The sequence below is a fragment of the Cyanistes caeruleus genome, chromosome 3 (genome assembly GCF_971803275.1).
Source record: "Cyanistes caeruleus chromosome 3, bCyaCae1.hap1.1, whole genome shotgun sequence".
Taxonomy (NCBI): Eukaryota; Metazoa; Chordata; class Aves; order Passeriformes; family Paridae; genus Cyanistes; species Cyanistes caeruleus.
The window spans coordinates 14,092,497-14,115,605 of record NC_141703.1 but is presented as its reverse complement, the minus strand read 5'-3'; the positions used below and the strand labels follow the sequence as shown (position 1 = coordinate 14,115,605).

The 23,109-nt window shown below is 39.3% G+C and overlaps 2 long non-coding RNA genes across 4 annotated transcripts in view; one reads left to right on the top strand and one right to left on the bottom strand.

Moving 5' to 3' along the window:
* The window catches only part of LOC111922893 (uncharacterized), a 340,899-nt gene that overhangs the window by 149,712 nt on the left and 168,078 nt on the right, over window positions 1–23,109 (bottom strand). The window lies entirely within an intron of this gene.
* Window positions 2,964–5,333, top strand: LOC147653967 (uncharacterized). Its single transcript, XR_015284147.1, has 3 exons — window positions 2,964–3,105; window positions 3,331–3,432; window positions 4,672–5,333. It is a non-coding gene; the product is annotated as an uncharacterized LOC147653967 (long non-coding RNA).

Here is a 23,109-nt window from a genome sequence, read left to right as displayed (position 1 = left end):
AGTCTCTGCATGAACATTTTGGATTATTTCACATCATATTCTGCCAATAATTCCACCATTGCTAAAGTAATCCAAAGCTCAGAAGTTACAGCACATGTGCTGATGATACATTTCCAGTAATGCCCCAGATGTGATCACCTTTAATTTCAGTGGAACACTGGCAACAATTCACACCCAGCATGCATTACAGTGACTGTAAGAGAGTCATTAGGGTGGGATGCAAATATCTGAAGTGAACAATGAACAAAATTTGGCAAGTGCTAATAGAACCATTAAAATATCTGAATAACAAGAAAGATGTTTACTTCTCCCCACAATGGAAGGGTTTAAAACTATTCAGAGCTTGAACATTAAGCTCTACATGTTGTTCAGAAAACACAGCAGTGTTAGCACCACTGTATGGCAACCCAGCCTCTCTCAGCCACACTCTCACTGCCCTTGCAGGTGTCCCAGTACCATGATTGTTCACTAACGATTTATAAAGGGTACCTTGGAATAGACCCAATCTAAACCCAAGAAATAGAAAGGATAAGATTAATTTACAGCTAACTATTATGTCTCCAACCCTGGCCTCCCTGGCTGCAGACTCCCCACTATTTTCTAGCACAGACTCTTTTACAAAAACCCACAGTCTGGAAAAAGCTTGTTTTAATATTTTGTGGCTTGTAAGTATCCTTGCTGTAATGTTAAAGGACATCCCCTTCATATCTGGAAAGTGCATGGCCACATTGGGCTTATTCCAATTCCTAGAGAACATATGCATTGATAACACGTAGAAGTATAAATTTGTTTCAGTGGCTTTTGCAAGCTGAATGAACTCAAATTGCCAGAACATCTTGTCTGTTTCTTCCCAGCTGTAGATGCTATAAAGCAAATCCTAGAAATTAATGAGTAAACTTCAAAAGAGCTTGAAGTTGCTTTCAATGGAAAATCAAACGTTTGAAATTTTTTTTTCAGTAATCATCTCCCTGATGACATAAAACTGATCTGGAAATCTCACAAGCACTGTCATTGCAAGGTCAGCAATTCAAGCCTGTGATGCCACAAAGCCAGCTCATGATATCTTGAGGGCTGCTCCTGACAGTAGAAAATTAAAATGGATATAAAAGAAAAAAAAATCTTTAGAGTTGAACAGATACAAAATTTCTCCATCTATTATGAAAACAGTGGCCCCAAAAAACCGAAGAACTCCAAGAAGTGTGCCACCTGAGAGAAAAACCCTTCCATTTGCATTCATAGTTTTTTAGATACCAGGGAAATCAGAGAAGAAACTTTGAAGTACCAGAGATATGAAAAACTTCTGACAATTTTGTTCACATTCACAAATATAATCACTGAGGAGACAATAATTCACAAATTTTGATATTTCTGATGAATATGCTGAACATGACGGAATTTACCCAGCTCTGACTTTCAGAACTGCTGCCATTTGACTTAGAGATGAAACTGTGAGGAATCAAAATACCAGATACTACTGCATAAATGTGTGCAAGTATCTCAGTGAATCTTTGGAAAAAGGGAATGGATAGCGGTTGAGTTCATTAGGAATAAGAATTTCAAAATATATTAGAGTCCTCTAGAAATTGCATTCTGTGTTCAAGAGCCTGCTGTTGCAGTTGTTTTGTGGAGCCTAGGTGAGAGGAATGCTTTATCCTGGGCCTAAGTCACCACTTTAAGTGGTTCCCGCCCTAACACACGTCCTAAATGCTGTTTTTATTCTTTTGTAACAATTACGCTTTGTATGAAAAGGAACTTGTTTTATACAGTTCACTTATGCCCAGAAGGAGAAACCTCACTAGTTTTGTGATCATTTTTAGAAGCAGTGTCCCTGAAGATGGCACATTTGGAAACAACATTAATTCATACCGCTGCATAGCAGCAATTGGCACCCTAGTCTATAAAAGATACTACTTGAACAATATAAAATATCCAACACCTGCAAGGAGAAACAGAGTTCTTTTCTATCCCAAAATATACTCTGCAGAGTACCTGTTGTAATTCATTTAATCTAATTTACTAAAGGAGAGATGAATCCCCTTGCTGCAATCAAGCTATTTTTAAAAAGAGATTGGTGGTGATTCAGCTGAATGGTGACTAAACCACTGACAAATTTCCCCTGTCAGCTTGTGTGTATAAAAAGATGCTTTGCTGGAATGCATCATCTGCAGATACCACTATTTTTTGGACTGACTGGGGGTTTTCCAGTCAAACTCTATTACTTTAATTATTATTTAAAATTTTATGCATATGAGGTTTTAGCACATTTCAGAGAGGTGTCAGGTCATACAATTGAGCTGTACTGGGTTTGCATGGCTAGGAGTGGCTTCTGTGGGCAGCTTCCAGAAGCTTTCCCCAAGTCTAAGAGAGCCAATTCCAACTGGCTACAAGCTGGACCCACCATGGAGCGAGGCTGTGTGGGAGGAGCAGCTCTGCAGGCACCCAGGTCAGTGCAGAAGGAGGGGCAGGAGGGTCCAGGTACAGGTGCAGGTTCTCCTGCAGCCCCTGGTGAAGGTCATGGTGAGGCACCTGCTCCCCTGCAGGCCCTGCAAGGGAACGACAGTGAAGCAGGTGGATGGCCAAAGGAGGCTGTGACCCCACAGGAAGCCCAAAAGACTCACTTTGGAGCCATTTATGAAGGACTATCTTCCATAGAAGAGACCCTCCACTGGAGCAGGGGAAGAGTGAAGAATCATTCTCCCCATGAGGGAAAAGTGGCTGAGACAAGGTCTGACCACAGACCTCATTCCCCATCCCCTGGACTGCTGGATGGGAGGAAGGTAGAGAAAAACAGGAGTGAAGCTACGCCTGGAAAGAAGGGAGAATTAGGGGAAGGTGTTTCTAAGATTTGGATTTATTTCTCATTATCTTACTCTGATTTAATTAGTAATAAATTAAACTAATTTCCCTCAGCTGAGTCTGTTTTGCCCATGACAATAACTGGTGAGTGATCTCTCCCCATCCTTATGTTGACCCACAAGCCTTTCACTGTATTTCCTCTCCCCTGTCCAGCTGAGGAGGGGAGTGCCAGAGTGGTTTTAGTGGCTAGCTGGTGTCCAGCCAGCATCAACCCTGCACACAAGCCACAACAGAGAGAAAGGAAAACAGGTATTGCACAAGATCATTAGCGAAAACTGCTGATTTAATTTACTTTAATGAATTTAATTTACTTATATGAATTTACTTTATGTTAACTTTGTATGAATGTATCTTCTGAAAGGATAAACAGAGATACATTCCCATGAACAGAAAAGCAAAACTCTGGATGTTAGTCTGCAGCTCAAAAGATGCAGGTTGAGTTGCTTGCTCCCTACAAGCTGCTGCCTTTGGCAGGTACAGGATTACATCTATGGACTAGAGATGATTCTGATGTCTCCTACAGCTGTTCCTGCCTGCAAACTTCCAGTTAATATAGCAGAATAAGGAGGGGAGAAGGTGAGTTCTTAACAATCAGCAGACAGAAAGACATTAAAGCCGTAAAGTAAACTGGAAATGGAATCAAGAAACAACAATCATAGTCCCTTGAGTAGGGCACTTAATTACTCTATAGCTTCTTTGGAAACTGCCTTCTAGGGACTAGAACAGAAGCTCATGCTCATGACATTTATCAGGATGTAACTTTGGAATATAATAATCCCAGCAGTTCACTAGTGGTTTTCTTAGTTCTGAAAAACTGATTTCCTAGGAAATTACTTTTTAAGATCTACCTGTAGTTGTTCTGTCTGGTTTCTCTGATGATTTACAAGACTAGATAACCTCTTCTCTTGCCATGGTGAGAACAAGTCTTAGAGAGCACAGATGAATGCTTGTCCTTCTCTTCACCTTGGCTTTAAAATCTCACAGTTTATGTCAGTGAAAATTGTAACACATTTAATTAGCTATTTTGTTGATGCAGAGTTAAAGACAGTTTAGTAAATAGTCTATTATTTCTATCCTTGCAAGTCAATAACCAAAATTATGTTGCTCACAGGACAGCATATGCAAATAAATGTGCCTATGATAGACTGAAAGCATATTCACTGACATCTAATAGGTGTTTAATTGCTTTGGAGTGCTACTAAAAAAAAGCAATATTATTAGGATGTTTTTCTTACAAATGGATTTTAAAAGCATATGGTCAGTGCTGTATAATTGCAGTCTTATAATTAAAACTAAATAGGTTAGAAATTACAAGGTAGAAGAAAATAAAAGCTCAGCAGCCATATGTATGGCTAAACATGGATTAGTGTGGGTGCACCTAAATGCTGTGCTCCAGCACTACACCTGCCAGGAATTACCATTATGGCTTAGGAGGAACTGTAGCTGTTTAAGGAGACCTGAGGGAAACGAATTCTTGGCTGGGGCTGACATGAGTACAAATTAACCAATTAAGGCACCTGTATCAATATAAGCATCCTGACTCATTGTTTAATGGGATAATTGAAATTCTGTAGAGGAAATAAAGTTGATTACAGGGATCAAACAGAGTGAAAGCTCTCTAAGCATTTGTCTCTTGCTTGTGACAAGCTGTAGCTTATGAGGCTGCTGACATGGAACAAATAGCTGTATGGGGAGTAAAAGGTCAGGTCATTACTTTTTAGTGCTTACAATAAAATTGTGTACATGCTATGAAGTAATAGACAAAGCTCTGTGTTTAACAATAAACATGAAGTCTATATTTCTAACTTTTTGTAGGTATCTGAATTCCCAGAATGTTCTGGTTTTACCGGATAAATTGTTCTTGGTATAATGCAATTCAGCAGATTTTCTCATCATCTATAAATTAATTTACAATACAATCCTAGGTGTCTATTCCTTGGTTTTGATGGGTGGATATGGTCATGAAAGCATATGATGAACAGATGGTGGAAGATAAACAGTCAGAGACGAGGGGCTAGTTGGGTCCTTCAATCCAAAGAAATAAGATGCAGGTGATTTACTCTCTATAAACAGAAGACAAACTGATCTCCAGAGAGAAGAAACAATGGAAATAAACTCACTGTATTTTCAGGAAGCAATCTATCACAGAAGGTCATCAGGCCTTTATGTTTGAAGAAGAAAATGAAAAGTCATCTGTGGCTTACTGTGTCCAAATTCATTATTTCCTTTGAAGGATTCAAAATATTTTTGTCCAATGGAAACTGCGGCCTACGTAACTTGTCTTGCATGTTTCTGAAGAGTTAGGCTGGTTATTTGGGAGAAAAAAAAAAAGAAAATCAGTTGCAATAAAAGACCTAGCATTATCTTTTCTTCATGTGTCAGATGAAAGGTTTGGGTGTATGAGACTTGTCATATTTTATCTGGGATATCAACAGAGAAACAATAAAGAATACCTAATGCTTTATTTATTTATTCCCATTCTCCTTTTTTTTTTTTCCCCTTCTCTTTTTCATTCCTGCTTTAATTCATTACTCTTTGCAGGACCCAAACTGTATTTCCCAGGATGCAGCTCTTCCATTGGTATAGTATGAGAATCTTAGAGTTCAGTTTTGGAACTGTGAAGCAGCTGGGAACCATGAAATTGAATAAGGCTCAGTACTACAACTCTTTGGGCTACATAAATTTGCAAAGCAAAAGTCTTCCATGTGAGGAATTTAAAATAATTTCCTTTCAGTTGAAAATGTTCAACCATCCTTGTCCTGGGGCGACTTTATGATACTGGTATCCCCAGTTGCCTGGTTTATGTTATATATTAAGTATTATATATTAAGTTCTGCACCTTTAAGACTGACTTTGAGAGCTCAGGAAGTTAAAACTGCTGGAGGCTGATGGCAGTTTTTTCTCCTGGCCAATAACTGGCCATTTCTGAGAATTGACAGTGGTTTTGAGCATTGAAAAGTGAGATCAACCTGTGAACACCACCTTAAGAGTTAAGCTCAAGACTTTCTCTCTCTCTTTGGTTTCTGGCTTCTGAAGAGGTAACAGGGCTCTGGTTCAGCCTCCTCCCCCCAGCCAGGCCGGACAAGGCTGCAGAGGGGTAGGGAGGGATGGAGGGGAACGGGCCCAGGCCGGTTCCTTGCTTGGCTGCAGTTTCTGCCGCTGCTGGGTTTCACCAGAGTCTGCCGAGGAAGAAGAGAGAAAGCTCTTGACCTGTGGTGGGCTGAGACAGTGACCACGCTCTCCAGAGCAGCCATGAATAATCTTCCATTGCAGACAACTCCAGCTGCTGCTCCAGCAGAGATCACAGAACTATCTACAAAGCCTGGGCAAGATTTTAACCTTTTCATTACCCAGACGAGACTTGCAGATTAATCCTTTTTTCCAGAGAGAGGGGAAGAGAGAGTGATCAACATGTAAAGAGACACCATAAACTATCAAAGACAGTGAACAGAGGAGTTAAGCTTCAGAGGGGGGAGAGAAATAAGGAGATGATTTAATAAGCTGAAATATTTTTCTGTTAAAGCTATGGAGATGGACAATAGTGTTCTGAAAAAACTCCTTTAATTGATGACAGTATTTTTTGGGGGAATAGAGTATTTCGAAGTGTAGATTTAAGGAAATGATGAAGTAGTTGTGATCCTATAAGATGCTGGAACAGAAAAAGGGAAGTAATAGTTGCTAAGATTTGTGGCCTTTAAGAGGCAAAGAGAAAACTTCTATTTTCAGAGAGGCTCACAAACATAGATGACGAGAACTTTTGCCTTTGAATAACTCACCCTTAAAAATGACACCCCATCTTGACTTGTTGGCCCATAACACATCTCAGAGTGATGTGAAATGGGAGGAGAGAACTGATGGCAGAATTTTGGGGCAGCTGGCATCAGACAAATAGAAAGCCATGAAGAAAATGGTTTTCATGTGAAAAAACTCCATAGACTGGCAGAAGAGGACTTATTTTTCTCTTCTTTTTTCTCATAAAGACTGATGAAAAGACTATAGCAAAATTGAGACTGTTTTAACCACCAAGTTTTTTTGTCTCTATGTTGTCATGTGAACAAGGGAATGGTTGAGTAGTGGGGAAAAAAGGGTTTCTGGAGGTTTTATTCTGGTTTCTTATTCTTGTAGTTTTTGTTAATAAACTTTCTTTGTTCCTTTTAAGTTTTAAGCCTGTTTTGCTCTTGTTCTAATCCATATCTCACAGAAAAAAGTAAGTAAGTTTTCTAGTGATTTTTTTAGCTAATACTTTAAAACCACAACAATCCTGTTCTGATTTAATGGAATTCTGGCATTTCAAAATTTTTCCTAATTTTATATCAAAACCCAAGATGAAAAAGGATAGAAATTCTCTATTCAATAACAGAAATTCTCTATTCTGTAATGACTGACATTGCCTAGAACACACAGCACACCATAATGTTATTGAAATGAATAAAATAAATGAGTACTCTGTAAGCTCCAGAACACATAATGAAATGAAAAATAATGAAACACATAATGAAACACAGAAGTCCATTAAATTTATTATATTCTATAATGAGAGTCTACCCATCTTATCAAACTTCTGTGATAAAATTTGCCCCTTCTGGGCCTGATGAGCTTTGCAAATTGTACAAACGAAACAATTCTTATCCAGCATTACACACACAGAAGAAAGGTGCACACTGACCAAAAACAAGGACATGCAGAAATTCTTTAAATGAAACCACATTGAATAAGCCATTAGGATCCTTCTGTAGAAGAAAATGAGAAGAACAATCACATTAGGACAAGAAAATGACCAAAAAATATGCACTTTCTATAAGACTATGATGAAGTTAGTGTCTCAGCAGATACCAGATTCTGCTTTGAAATCTGTTTATTGACCTGTAACTTATGCAAGCAGGATATCTCAAAGGTAATTGACAAGAGAGAGAAATAAGTCATATGTTGTTGAATGTGCCCTGAGCTGTTTTCTCGCTACAAAACTCTCCAATACATGTATGTCTTGTAATTAAATCTTATATAAAATTCTTGCTGAATACAACTGTCGTGGCTTTCAGATATATCTGTCCTGGAAGAGCTTACAAAAAATATATATAACAAGAAAAACAATGTATTCTACTCTTGGCATTTCATACAGTATAAGGTAAAGTATCCTCTTTGTTGCCACTTGCAGCAACAAAGCCAACAACATCAGTGTGTGATTAGGACTGAAATCTCTTCATCTGAGATTGCTTTCTAAAATCAAATTCAGGCAGAGAGAAAAGGAGAAGCAAACAAGTTTACTGCGGCTCTGCAGTAGCAAATAATTAAGATAGCTACTTGAGGAACATAAAGTGAAGCACCAGATTCTTCAAATAATACGATAATTGAAACACAGGTGTTGAATATCCAGTTATGTGCAGATCTCTCTCCTCTCAGAGAATGGAAAGGCCACAGAAGGGTTAGGCTGAGATGAATGACAATGCAGGGGAAAAAAGCCAGTTTGTGAACTAGAGGACAAATCTATCTCAACCTAAAATTTGTCATCGGCTGTGTTGTACAGGCAGTCTGTTCAAACACATGACAAATGACACTGCTATTCATAGAGCAGGCATAACACAGGTTGCCACAATCTAAATTGTTACCAATACTGTCCCATGTACCAAGAAATGTCACACATTCAGCTCTAGAGCACCATGGGCTGAAGGTGTGCTTAAGAGGAAATTGCAGTTAATACAGTCAAAATTATGATTGCCAGTTATGTGCAACTAACCCTTATGGTTTGTTAAAAAAACCCACAAAAACCCAATCATTGAGGTTTTTAGCACCTCTTTTTAGTTGCACTGCATTTCAGGAAATGAGAGATATTTAATCTCTGCTTATAAGGAAGCAATATTTTGTTTTGACATCAGGTCTGGAGAGCAGATTCATCCAAATGCTCCACATCAGTGCTTGATTTGCACAGCTATGAAAAAAGGGTGCATCTCCAACTTATTTGTAACCCCCTCCTTTCTTTTTAAATTTATTTCAAGAAGGGCACAGGTTGTCTAGCCACTGAGTTACACTGTAGTCATAAAAATATGTGGATAATAATGTTCTGGCTTCTTCGTACAGCTTCATGGAGAATCTTGGCTTCAGGCCAAACAACTGCAAAAGCAAAGCTTTTTCCCCTCAGCATTTTAGCAAAGTGCACATAATACATCTTTAAGTAAATTACTGTTATAACAGGTTTCCACTGATCTGTCTTGAAGAATCAAATGAGAACCAAAAATAGGTCCTATTTTCAGTTTCCCCCGAGCAGCAAAATGATTTGAAATCCTTCCTTGCCACAGGAAACAAACAGATAAAAACCCCAAGTTTGGTAATGATTCAGTAAATATATGTGCCTTTTCAGTATTTAAATCCAGGAGCCAAGCAACTCTTTATTAGAGGATTTTCAACACCTCCAATAAAGGTAGGAAGCAAGCGTGACTCTCCAAGAAAACCCCTTCCTTTGTGGTCAGATGCTTTGTGGCATTTTCAGAGGAAAACTCACTTCAGAGTATGCAGCAGATGCCAAAGCCACCTCTGCAGAGAGGTGCAGAACATGTAAGTAGCCACACACCATAAATATAGCTATGCTTTAGGGACTGGCAAAGTATAGGTGAAGATATGATCAGATACTATTCATTGTAATAAACAGTACAGGTTAAAAAATCGATTGTAACTTCAACTTGAATTATGAAAAGGGGAAACCCCACCACCTGGAAAATTCCTGCAGAATGGCAAAGTCATTGAATCAGTAACAAACACAGCAAGCATTTTAAAGCAGAAGAGCCCTTACCTTTAGGGCTGATGGGATTATATGCAGTTTTTCAAGTAACTACTCCTGGATTTGTCTGAGATAAGTGTATTTTCAAAAATGGAAACAAGATTATCTCATTTAAAGGTTTAGTACTCCCTTAAAATATTTATGTAAAAAAACTGGTCCCTGGCAAGGAGATTTGGATGTGCTGAAGGAGAGGACAAAAAGTAGAAACAGTAGCTCAGCATTCAGCTCAATTTTAGTACATACTTTTTAAAAAAGGGTAAAATCATATTGCATGATTTCTTAGGTAGAGATCAAATCCCTTAAACAAGATTTTACTGAATGTACTTGATTGGCATAAACCAGACCATCTCTAATTTTGCTAAAAACACATGCACATCAAGTTATTTTTCTTAATGCCTGTTAATAGAATTGGCATCAAGTAACAAAAAATAATCTTTTTTTGTATCATTGTTGCTAATGTGATGTTCTGTTTGTTTTTCAGCAAGGCATATGTATAACACTCATCACTAGTGGCAGTGTAAGGAGCTAGCACGATTATCATGACATCAAACTAATTAAGATTAGCCTGAAGAAAGCAAAGGATGCCCTCCTCTCCAGCTCTGAAGAACAAAAGAAACGGGGAGAACAAGGAAATATTAATAACAGTTTATACAAGAAGTGCTTGATTTTGTTCTGTTTATGTGGAATTACAGCTGAATCAAGTGAAAGGAGAGAAAGGGAAAGTATTCCTTGGTCCTTAGAAAAGTAACAAATGGGTTGTTAATTGGCAAGTGTTTAAAGGGTTTGTTCTAATCAGGGTAAATGGGCTTGTTTTTCCAACACTGGGTCTCACGTCAAAACAACAAGAAACAATTGAAAAATCTTTGCTGAAGAAAGCAAGAGGAAGTGGGTTGTCACCAGCTGTTCGAAGAGCAAATCCTCCAGCAAATGTGAAGCAGCAGATGCCTAGGAAGCACAGGGAATGTAAATGCATATGAGTCATCCCATAAGCTTAGGGGGGACAAGCTGTAGGCCAGATCCTGGGGCAAAGATTTTTGTGACTTTAACCATCTCTTCACTTGCTTTGTACTTTGTTCAAGTACACAGTATATTTTTTAGGAAGGTGTTTTTAATCCCTGTTAAAGAGCCCTGAGCAGAAGGAGAGCATCTTACAGAAATATTATTCTTTGGGCCTATGGCATTAAAAAAAAGGGAATGGTCCAGCATCATTGTCTGTGCAGCAGTGAGATTAAAGCATTAACCCCTTTACCCTCTTTTTTAAGGTTCATGGTAATGATGAAAATTGTTAAAAGGATCATTTTTATAATTTCCAGCATTTAAGTATTTGTTTTACACTTAATTTTCATAAACTGGCACACTGGGAAAGGATAGAAAATTGGCACAGCAGCAAAAATAGAACTACCTGCTGTGTTTCACAGAGATAATCCCAAGGATCCCATTTTAGGCTGGTTGCCCCTGGGCAGAGGAATGAGACCCTCCAAAAGTTGAAGTATGATGGAACTTGAAATGAAAGTGACAGAAGGATGCTCTGCAGAAGTTTTCAATAAAATCCTGTTTTTCTAAAAGAAATAGCAAGAAAGAGGCAGAAGGAGGAGTCCCAGACTCAGCTCTTGCCTTGGCTGTCCCAGCTGTACATATTTAGGCACTCTCATACTCTGGTCATTATAAAAAGCACACTGATTTGTACAATTCCATAATTTTACAAGAAAATAGGTCATTGGGGATTATCAAATTATCATCCATTTAATTTCAAAATTCCCTCCTTGTTTTACCCCAGCAACACCAAAATCTCACATGGAGAAGAAGAAAGGCTTTAGTAGAAGACTTTGCATGGAGGTGGATCTACATTTTGAATCCATTTTTATGTTTCATGTTACCATGTTCCACTGTGACAGATCCTGAGAATTCCCTCCTTCCAGTCACCCTCAAGGCAGGTATCCCCAGTTTCTCCACTGAATTCATGCTGCTTAACATGTCATAAACAAGGAGAGGCTTTTTGTGCTTTAAAGGAGAACTCCAGAGCTGACTGGAAACAGTGATTTAATTTTGTGAAAATATGATGGTATTTTGATATTAGAACATGCTGATATGTGACCTTTCCTGGTTTAAAGAAAACAAAAAACAAAAAGGAGAAAGAGGGAGTGAGAAGGATGAGCCCTCAATAGCCAGTGGTGCAGACATTTGGAAATTCACCTGTGCCAGAAGGGACACGTCAGGAGTATCAAGGCAGTGGGGAAGCAGTGACCCTCTGAGCTGTACTGGGTGATGATTTTCAGGCTCCATTGGGATGATGCCATGAACATGGTGGAACCTGTCACATATAGCTGCAGACTCCATCAGTGGTCAGCAGAGGCATGTAAGATTACAGCTTTCTTTGGGATATTTTTTCTGCAAAGCTACTCCTTAAGAAATAAAAAACCCCAACCTGATCTCAGGAAGGACTGAGGACTGTGCTTTGCCATGTCTTGTTGCAGCGAGGGTGGCTGTGACAAACCTTTAGGTCCCCTGATTTCAGGGCAGAGGTTGGCAAGAAAATAATTAGGAATGGGAATGATGGTTTGCACCAGGGGAAGAATACTTTAATATGGAACAAAAGAAAATAGTGACGATCCCTAAAAGCTGAACAATAACCAGGGAGAGCTCCATGGGGGTGACCAATCAAAGACAAGAACAAAGGAGGGTACAACAATATATAACCTCAGGGGAGGAACGTTCTGGAAACAAAACCATATAAGGAAGACAACTAACCAATAGGAACACAGAACTTGGACCACTTATCAAAACAACCTCAAAGGCTCCTGGGAGGAGAACTCAGGTTCATCCTGATTTAAACAAATGTTTCCCAGGGCTTATAGAGAGGCTCAGCTTATCAGGGGTGAAATTTGGCTCTGTCTCAGTCAGGCTACCTCCTGCAGTGTCTCATTGCAGAGCACAGGTGGGAGCCAAGCATTAGCAAATCCTTCTGTACCTGGGAAAATTTAGCAGGAAAGGAATGAAATGAGATCCTGCTGCCCTTTATCCCTTGTTTGCCAGATATATGGTTGAAAGAAACTGCGTATGTGATCCAAGCCAGATTCTTCTCCAGGTTCATGATGTGTTCACTACTCTAATTGCATTTCCCATGGCCAGTAGTCAGGATTCCACCATGGGAAGGGATGGGACAGCATGAGGGAGCCTGACTGCACACAGACTTGTCCTCAGACCTGGGAGGCAAACTGTGACATGGCCATAGCTCATGGTGGTTGGTTCTTCAGTGATGAGGGTGGACCACAGAGCAGTTACTGTATTTCCAAGGGAGAGAAATCCAGCCTGACTCGGTTTTGTCATATGTGATTAGATTTTATAGTGTGCTTATGTACTTCTCCTAATCAAATTAGCATGTTGGCTCAAAATCAGCCTAGCAGAAAACCTCTCATTTTCTTATCCATTCTGCTTCATTTATCACCTGGAATTACCAAAGTTTTGAGGTTTCCTTTTTCTCTATGACTAGGCCCACTTCTGCTTAGCTTATAAAATTTGAAACATTCATCGCCCAAGGTTGCAAGAGCAATGAATATTTATAATCACATCTTCCCAGCACACTCAGAGGTGTCTCACAGTGTGACTTCACATTAGAAATGTCCCACCTGTGGGGATCACTCAGAAAAAGACAGAATACAAGTCTGTACAACATAGAACAAGGTCAATACCCAAATTATGGGAATTATCACCTTAAAAAGGGTCACATATCTGATGATGCGCTGCCCCAACATTGATTTATAGGTGCTGTATTAGTGACTCTCCCCTGTGAAGACAGAATTTCAGCTATTAAGTTATGTTATTCCCTGGTTCTTTTTCTGAGGCTTCTCATGAATCAGCTGCAAATTGTATAATGCACTCCTCTCACCATTTACAGAGGTAGCCCCTATCTCCAACAGCAAGAAATGGAAAAAGGGTTTCTCATCTGGCTTCAGAGCCCAGGGAAATATTATAGTTTAAAAAACATAGTGACTAGTGACAGACAGGACTATGACAATGAGAACTGCTTAAAAAATACTGCAAATGAAATTTCCTGACCCTGAAGACATCTTCTGTTAATTCACTGCAAGTATGGGTCTTTTTCTAGTCTGAGGCCACACTTTTAGAAGCCCAGCCCCCATCATATTCGTTTCCAAAAATGCAATTAAAGCTTAATGTTAATTCAGATTATTTTCCTATTCAAGACAGAGCTATGAGGATTACAGTCAGTTTTAACACAAGAAAGTATGGTTCCTTCCTCTTTGTAGACAGGCAATTAACGTTCAGCAGCAGCACTGAAATTAGAAACTATCTAGAGGCCATTTTAGGCCAAGAAAGTTTTGCCATTGATTTTAATGCATCAAGATATAACATATTCTCTAGTATCCTGCCCTTTCCTATTTTTCCCAAACTTTGGGTGAACCATTAAATTGAAGCCTGCCCTGTAAATCCCATAAGCTATTAATGTAGTTCCCTTAGCTGGAAGATAGATTAATGACCTGAGACTTCTGTAGAATATTTGCTACTTCAGTGCAAATTAATATCATATTTTATCCTCATTTTATACCCACATCCAGCACTTCCTTCTGCAAAGGATACCAGAAGGAGCTGATTATTTAAATGCCAAGATTCTAAATCTTATCTTCAAATTTTTAATCAAACTGTTAAACAGGAGTCTTAAATTGCTGCATTTCCATTTTTCATACTTCTCTCACCTCATTTTTCATGATAAGAACAAACAAAAAATTAAGCACTCAGATATATTTAGGAGGGGTGTTGTAATACTAATGAAGTTTTGTAAATGTTTTATGTTTTTCCACACCTTAGGCTGGGACTAAATGAAAATGTCTCTCTCTTCACCCAGGTCTAAATTCTCAGTTTTAAAATAGGTAGTTTTAAATTTTCTAGGTATCTTATGCTATCCTGCCAATAATGATTTTGTCCACAGTGTCCTATCATTTTTTGTATTTTTAATTAAATTACCAATTCTTCTTCCACTGCCTAAAATAACATTGTTTACTAAACACATTTCTCTGATGCTGAATGCAATTTCTGGAGAAAGCAAAATCATGAAAACATGGAAATGGCTTGAGACACATGTTTAGTTCTAGAACCTCAGATCAGGCCTCCTTTCTGTAGGAATTAAAATTTATGGCAAGGTCTCCAGTTCCTCAGGCAAGCACAGCAGGCAATAAGAAGAAATAAAAGAAGGGGCAGTGGAAGAAAAGACAAAGCTGTTTTCTCTTACTATTCCTTCTTGCCAGCACTTTAAAAAAGTTTGATCTCTATTTGTAAACAGTAAAACTAAGTTGAAACTTCAAAGTTAAAGCAAAAATTTTCTTTTTATACTTCAAACCCTCAATAATAATAATACTACTAATAATGAAAAGAAAAAACGTTATGAAAATCACAGAAAACAAACAGCAGTTTGGAATGAAACTATAAATTTTATTTTCAGTCTACATTTGCTATTATAAAAAATCCATGAAGAAAACACAGTCACTTTATAAAGGTTTTATTGTTGAATCCTTATGCTGTTTTGGCACCAGTGTTATGTATCAAATCATAGGCATATCATAAATTTAAAATAGACTTGCAAACACATTCACTTACACTTGATCAAGCTGCCTTGTAAACTTCAGTAGTTGGTATTGGGGATTCCTGTGGTCCAAACACTTTTGGGGAGCATATTTCAGACACTCACCCCTCTCTTGATTAGAAACATCCTTTATATCCAGTCTCAACAGATTTAGAACTCACTATGACATTTGTAGGGGACCTACAAGGAACATCTCATTGAACTGGCTGTCCACTTCAGGCCTCACCAAAATTGTTAAAGGTATTCTCTAAATGCCTCTTAAACTCTGAAAGGCTGGGGTAATCCACCACCTCTCCAGGAAGCCTGTTCCAGTGTTTGACCACCCTCTCAGCAAAGTGCTCCCTAACATCCAGTCTAAACCTCCCCCAGTGCAGGTCAGCAGGCCCTCCTGCTACAGGAGTTGTATCTGCCAGGTTAGTGGTTCCTCTCTCCTCTCCTGGTGCCCCATTTCCCAGTGGTGCTAATTATCACCACACTTCAAAGCATCTGATGCCCTCCACAGCTCTTTCTGCAGCAGCTGAACTCTTCCCTGTCCTTGTATGGACGCCTCTGCAGACTGGCCTTCCCATGGATTGGCTTTTCTGTGGCTCAACCTGCCCTGTCTTCCTGCTCAACAAGGATCTCTGACTCTTCCTGCCTCCTCCTCTTACGTAGTTTCCTCAGTGGCCATCTGAACATCACCATTTGTGTGACCATGCTGTGAGTCTTCCCTTCCAGCTGTGAAGGTACACTGGACAAAAGACTGGGCCATACCCTGAGGTTCAGCTCAGTGAACTAACCATGAGAAATTACTGGACAAGGCAGAAAACAGAGCAGGAAGTTAACAAGTGTTATAAATAATACCATGAAGGATGACCAAATTTCACACATGGGTGAGATGTAAAGATGGCCAAAGTGGGAGTTTTAGATTAGCTATTAGGAAAACTTTTGTCACTAAAAGAGTTACTAAGCATTAGAACAAGTAGCTCAGGGAAGATATTACCCTGGAAGTATTTAAAATATTTAAAAGTGTGGATGTGACACTTAGGAACATCATTTAATAGTGGACTTGGCAGTGTTAGGGTAAAGGTCATTTCTAACCTAAATGATTTAATGATCCTATGGAATCTCACATATAATGGAGGGGAGAACAAAGACATTTTTAAGAGTAAACCCTTGGGACTGCCAAATGATTAGATAGGCAACTCTATCAGAAATACAGAGGTAGCAAAAGAGACTTTTGAGGAAAAAGTAACCAGGGTACAAAATTATTTGAGTAGACACAGAGAGAGAAAGGGAGGTGATCAAGATAAATGAGAGAACAGGCATGGGGAATGGAGGGGAGGGAAACAAAAGGGGACAGCTGAAATGCTGTTGCTTGAACTCTGCATCTGGTCACCACAATCCATCCTCTCTTCTCATTCAACTCAACTCCTATTTTCTGCATAAGGTGTCTCCCATGAGAGTTCTTGCACGGACCCTTTGTTTGAGAAATAGCTTTGAAGTTAGAAAACAGAGATACCAGGCTAGAGAAGCAAGAGACCAGTGTAGGAAACATGGAAAAATCCAGAATGACAAACTCTGCCTGTCCTGGTTTCAGCTGTGACAGAGTTAATTTTCTTCCTAGTAGCTGGTACAGTGCTGTGTGTTAAATTCAGTATGACAATAATGTTGATAGCACACTGATGTTTTGGTTGTTGCCAGGTAGTGTTTACCTTAGGGCAGGGACTTTTTCTTCTATGCTCTGACAGTGAGGAACAGCACAAAAGCTGGAAGGGAACATAGCGAGGACAGCTGACCCAAACTGAACACAGGGATATTCCAGACCACAGAACATCATGCCCCCTGTATGAATTGGGGGTTACCCAGAAAGGGACTGGTTGCAGCTCAGGGATGGGCTGGGTACCAGTCAGCAGGTGGTGAGCAACTATGTATTATTTGTCTTTTAGGTTTTATCTCTCTCTCTCCCTTTACTTTTTATTACTATTATTGTTGTATTTTAGTTCATTTCAATTATGCTACGGTCCTTCCCTCAACATGTAAGTTTTACTTTTCTCCCCTGATTCTCCTTCCCATCCCACTTGAGGCAGGGTGGGGAGTAAATGAGCAGCTGTGTGGGACTTAGTTGCCAGCTGGGGTTAAACCACAACACCCCCATGAAATGCTAGCAGACACTGCTGTCTATTATTATTGGTTCATTGGTGCCCGAGTTGCTAAGCCTTTTGGCAGGGAAAATCAGAATGCACTTGACTCCACTCTGCTGTAGCCAGCATGCTTCCAGTGCCCAACATAATTATTTTAATGCCAGCTCGACTACCACTGCACTGCAGCACTGCCATACTTTGTCTCAGTGAGAAAGGGAGCAAGATAAACAACTACACCTCCACTCAAAGCTTCCCTTGTTTTGTCCTAGAGGTAACACTACAAGCAGCACCAACAAAAAGAAATAAAAAGAAATAAATTGGCAGTAGTATTGCCTCTGAGATCTCAGTAACTCTAACCGTAATAATCCAAATAAATTAGATAATTGGAAGACTGAGCAGAAACTTTCATGGAAAACACTGAGACCTGAGCTATCCTATCTAGAATACGGACAAGGGGAAGAAAAGGGAAAATCACTAAACCAAAATCCAGAGGAAAGAATTACAATCTCTAAGTTTCAACCTTGATTTAATAATTGAAACATCACGTTCCCTAACATTACACGTGACATGCTGTGGCATGACTTCTCTGATGTGCCAAACTCACAGACAACTGCCTGGTTTAGATGTTATTAGTCTGCTGACACCCTGTCTGTCTTAATTCTGCCATTTCCAAGTCACAGCTCTAAAACATGGTGTGGATACCCACGCATTGCACTTGTCTTTCCAGTGGAGCCTTCCCAACAGATCAGTTTACAAAGGCCAACTCCATTTGGCTGGTATCATTCTCTTGAAATCTAAACTGTTTGAGAAGATAGATTATTGTTACTACATGCATAGCACCTGTCATATTTTATACATAATACATTTCCAGTGACTGTCAGGGAAGGAAGGATTGGTGTTGGCTGCCACTAGTGACAAATCCCTTCCTCCAGCCTTTTGCCTGAGTTGTGCAAAGCCCTCTTGAAGACTCATCCACATCCTTTATCAGAATTGAGGAAAACCTCGACCTGGGCTCTTGGGTACTTGCCACAAATTCTTTCAACTTTAACCTGTGAAATAGATGCTGTCTTTCGACTGTTGGCAATTAGCTCAGTGTGAGAGGATGACAAGGAGGAGACTCTGGGCTCTTGTTCAGCAGTGATACTGCTGCTCTCAGTTTGTCAACCAGCCAGGGACAAACAGTTTGTTGTGCAAGTGTTATCATTTTACTGAGCAGATCCCCAGTGCCACACTACAGCTGGCAAACAGCAGAAACAGAAGTACCTCCATTAAAAGCATGTGCTGCACTCCAGCCTTCTATGGGACACACTTCCCACATCCGTCATCTTTGCACTGGGTTCCCCACATCACTATCCCACATTCTCTCTGGTTTATCCACATCCCCACATTTGCCACAACCTTAAAAATACCAAGTTTGAAGGTTTTCAGCCTACTGAAGAAAAAAACATGCTTAGCATTCACATAGTGAGAAAGCTGTCTTTTCCAAAATGTTACATTTAAGATTGATTCAGAATCATAATGGAATGAGACCTCAGCTGAGAAAAGGGAGAAGATGAAGTTAATTAAAGTGCTGTCCAGCTGGAACTTGAAAATTCTTCAATCAAGGAAATATATCATACTCTGCCTCTTCCCGTGTACATTGAAAAATAGCAACTGCTGTGGATTTAATTAAAACTTAGTTTTTAGTTAATACTCTTTACTTGATTCATTATTATTATTCAGTCAAGATGCAAAGCTATGACCCTCATCATGAAAAAGAATGTTTTCCTACATTATGATAACCTATGTGATTTTTTTTTTGTTGTTGGTTTTGAACTTCTTATAATACCTGAGGAAAGCTGGAGAGCAGAAAGGTTACTAGCTCAGCTGGTTTAACTTGGCCTTTCCATTTAGTTTAAAGGTGCAGGATTTTTCTTGCTGTTTTGCTCAATAAATTTTCGTTGTTTCTCAACCACAGATTTGAAGTTAAAATGTCATATTAAGAGAGAGATACTCAAAGATTGCACAAAACTCTTTCTCCATCAAAGCCCATAATCCACATTCCTTCACTAGTGGGGAACTGTGCTGCAGCTAAACAAGCCCACCTTGAAGCAGCAAGGTAGTTAATTTTAATCTCTCTGTGATTCCTCATCACCTACAGAATCCAAATTCCAGCTCACCAAATATTATATACATTATATACACCTGTATATAATTTTAGAAAGATTCAAACACATTTCTTCTCCCAGCTACAAGCACAACAACAACTCAGAGGTTTTTTGGCATCGAGAACAGTAACATTTATACCAGCATCCCTCAGCTGCAGTGCCATATCAATAAAGGATGAATTCAAAATCACTGCAGGGGTGGATATATCAACCTGCAGTTGCTCTGTCAGCAGGGCAGACTGCTCTAAACTGGTCCCATGCTTCAGTGGAATAGATCCAAGTCTGGTGGGCTTTGCACGTTTGCATACAGTCTCACACTAACAAGGTTCTGCTGATTTCAGAGCCCATTTGGAGAGCTTGGATAAGATGGGATGGTACATGGCCCAGGCTAGTAAGATGCTCTAGACATTAGCTGATCTTGTCCTGGTATCTGCACTGCCCTCTCAAGCATGGTCATGCTGAGGAGCCAAAACCACACCACATCAATCAGTTTTCACCATCTGAACATGCTCCCTCCCACCCTCTGTGCTGATAGAGTGGATTCACTTTGCAAACTGAAAATAAATCTTTCTGACCTAATTGATAAATCAAATCTACGAGCTAAAGCCACTGCTTGACTGTCTGCCTCAGTGGCTGGGGAATATGGTGAAACAACCACATTACAGACGTATAGCCTGCCTTCAGTGACCAGCATTTAGCAGCAGAGGAATCTTTTTACCCCTCTAGCATAACTGCCCACCCAAATCCATACAATGCTTAGTATTTCTTACTGTAGTCTCTCCTAGGGCAATGTAGAGCAGGAGCAAAGTCACTGAGCCTCCTGAATCAATATAAAAAACAAGCAGAGTCTTTAAAATATGCATACTAAGAAGTTAAGACTGAAGTTCAGGTGAAAATGTCCACTTTAACCTGAAGACACAAATAACATAACAAAATAGGTTTAAGGCTTGCAAGAACAGGATAGATGAAAGAAAACTTGTATCCAGGAGTTATCTAAGCTCCCACTGGGTGGTTGTGCTAAATACCATACTTTTAACATGTAATCTGTAACTGTGGCAACCCAGTTCTTTTTAAAGGGGACAGGGTTGGAGGTCTCCACTCCCCACAGCCTGAGATAACCATCACAAAATAGCATAGGCTTAGGCAGGGAGACACATCTGGTAGGAAGGAGTCGAGGAGAGGCTGAGGAGGCTGCAGGAGGGTTAAGGTCAGGCAGGTGAGAAAAGGAAAATGCTTTCTGATGCCTACACACCTGCAGCATGCACCACTGCTCACTTACAGGATCTGTTTGGCTTTAAATCTTTGTTGGGTGATTAACCTAAGGGTTTAATAAATTAAATGTGGTTAGAAAAAACAGGAATAAGAATAAAATAGTCCGAATAAAGGTTTCCCTCCATAAGCGTCAGGATGGAAATGGGGAAAGATAATAGACAGCTGCTGCTCTCTGTGACTTCCCATCCCACTCCCTACCTTAGCAGTTACAATTTTATGTCACATCAAAGACTCATAGAATATGGATTTAGATGCAAGAAAATGCTACCTAGATTTTAAAGAGACTATATTCTTCATATTAACAGATTTTAGTATTTGTGCTTTTTCATTGTTTCATTGTTGTCAAAGAAAAGGAGAAAACCTCATAATAAATAAATAAAATAAAATCCTTTTTTTTTGATATTTTCTGTCCTGTAGACAAGCTCACATTATGAAAGAATTTAAAAATATAAAATAATCCCCCACTTTAACTTAAAACATTGTGGATAAATCAACAGAAACCCTTATGCAGTGTTGATATACTTCCATTCAACTTTTAGAAATGTGATTCCATGTGTCTAGGATAAAACAGAAAAATAGATAAAAGCCTGGTACACCTATTAATGTTACCAGAAGAAAGAAACAAACAAACAAAAGACAAAAAAGAAAAAAGAGCAACAACAACAAAATAATCCATTAAGTGTGGGAACTGAAATTAAAAAATTACTATTCCTAGAATTATTTTTTACATTCACAGTAGTGCAGAAAAACTAAATTTAAGGCAGTGTGATAGACACATGTCATTTACATATCTTCTTCAAGAGCAGGGAGTAGTTCTGACAAGTAATACATGACATAAGAGGAAAGAAAATGTTGTATCACTGATTCAGCAAGACCCCAGGAAGGTCCACACAGAAAAATGCTTCTCTCTCTAAATTGTCTACTGAAGCCTCTGAATTTTCAGTACACTTATTTCATGTTAGTTTTTTAATCAACAAAAACCAACTCACTGCCTGTTTTAGAGACCCCAGAGGCACACTGATGTGTGAGGGTGAAGGCTCACCAGCAGGCTGCAGGAAGCAGAGATCAGGCAGCGGTGCAGCCTCTGCACCCAGGGCACGCACGGAGCGGAGTCGGTGTGCCCACAGCAATTCACAGCGCTGTGGATTTCCATCAAGAACCACCATCTAAACGGGAGCCTGAAAAATTTGTTCCGCAACACACACACACTCACTGCTCACACTCGGATGAGTCGGAATATGCACCACAAACATTTCCCAAATGTTCAGACAAGCCTTTCTGGTGGTATTAGCTGAGTAAATTTGCACTGAGTTCTCACAAGCTACAACAGAGCAGTGAACATCAGCCTAGGGAAGGCCAAATAAGCTACCAGATTAATCACATGGAGTCAATTCTCATCTTTAGGGTAGCATCTTTAGGGTCAGGCACATCCACACAAGAAAATGCTTCAAAAAAACAAGACACAAAAAGATGATGTCTGTACACAACACCATGCAAGCCAATATGTTAGGATAATGGCAAGCTCAAGTCCTACTTGCTTCAGTTTCCCATTGAATTAAGTATCTTGAAGGGATGGATCTTCCACTTGGAAGAATGGTATTATATATATGTAAATTAAAAGGATAAAATGAGGTAAGTAAGAAGAGGAGGGACAACCAAGAGAAGGGGGAACAACTTTTGCCAATTCAAATTCACTGACCTTGTTATATTCTGTTGTATTTTTAAAAGATAATTTTTCTCTTTAAAAATACTCATCATTGGCCACATGCCTGGATGAGTCAAAAAGAAGACACATGGGCACTCAACAGACAGGGAGATTTAACATATTGTCATTGTTCTCTGGAATTTATTTCAGATAATGAATATTCCAGAACAGAATTCTCTTCCTTTGGTCCAAATATTATAGAAAATATTTAGCTTAAACCAGTCTGCTAAAGTATTCTCATAGCCATGCATCTTTGACAGTAACATTAGCTTAAAATACACAAAATAAAAAATATAGGGAGAAGAAAAAACTAGGTCAGCAGTCATACTATGGAATGAAAAATGCAATCAGAGCTACTTTTAATAAATGCTCACACAGCATTTCTGCACTTCTGTGTTTCTTTTACAGGAGATTTGACGTGGCTGAGTATTCAGTGTTGAATTTTTATTTCCGAAAGAAGTTATAAATTAAGCAGCCTATTGTGCTTAGAGTAAGGTTATGATCATTGTACTAGATGTCAAGTCATTCTATCAGACTTTGTGCTAAAAATGCAACTTTGTGAAAATCCCTGCTACTGCTAACAACCCCATGAAGTTCTTTGAAGTGCAGTGTGGCTGTCAAATATGTCAGTTGCTGAG